The following is an 817-nucleotide window of genomic DNA, read 5'->3' on the forward strand; positions in this document are numbered from 1 at the left end:
CTGCTGCTGCATGTGCAGGGACCACACTTTGAAAACCACTGATTGGCAATCTCAATACATGTTCTTTTCCCTTGTTTGATATATTCAATAAAAATGAATTATTAAGCACCCTCAATGTTCCAGGCAATGTGCTTGATACGAATAAGAGGAAGACAAATATGTGTCTTCCCTATAGAACATACTCTAGTGGGGAAGTCCTATCTCCCCACCCACTACCGCTTTTTTTTTTTTAATTGGCATATTTAAGCAACTAAGAGTAAGGGTTGAGGGATTTGAGCTAGGTTGGAGAGGGAAGAAGACGAAATGCTGACACCCATCACACTTCTGGTCTGTATTGTGAATAGCTTGAATTATATTCAGATAAATACCCGGAGATGGGGTCATGTTTTGTGGGATCTCCAGCTTATATGTTTGGGGGACTCACTTGAAGAAAGTGGACACAGCATTGTGAGTGCACGGTAGGGATGGAAGGAACTTGGGGATGGTGGGGCCCTGAGACCTCATGAGCTCCGTTACCTTCTTGGTCCTCCTCCATGCAGACCCTAACGTGTACGTACAGTCGGAGTCCCTGATATCACGGAGGCGAGACATACCTTGCATGATTGATCCAATGTGCTGGACCTACAGCTGAGAGCATCTGCAGAGAATTAGAGCAAAGAAGCAGAGGGCAAGAGAGGGCTGGGAAAAGGGATGTTGGTTGTCACAGGTGGGCAGAGGTCAGAGGTGCTGCTAAACAGCTTACAATGCACAGGGCAACCCCCAAAATGAAGATTTGCCCCACCCAAAATGCCAATAGTACTGAGGTTTAGAAACCCTG

The sequence above is a fragment of the Hipposideros armiger genome, unplaced genomic scaffold (genome assembly GCF_001890085.2).
Source record: "Hipposideros armiger isolate ML-2016 unplaced genomic scaffold, ASM189008v1 scaffold_279, whole genome shotgun sequence".
Lineage (NCBI taxonomy): Eukaryota > Metazoa > Chordata > Mammalia > Chiroptera > Hipposideridae > Hipposideros > Hipposideros armiger.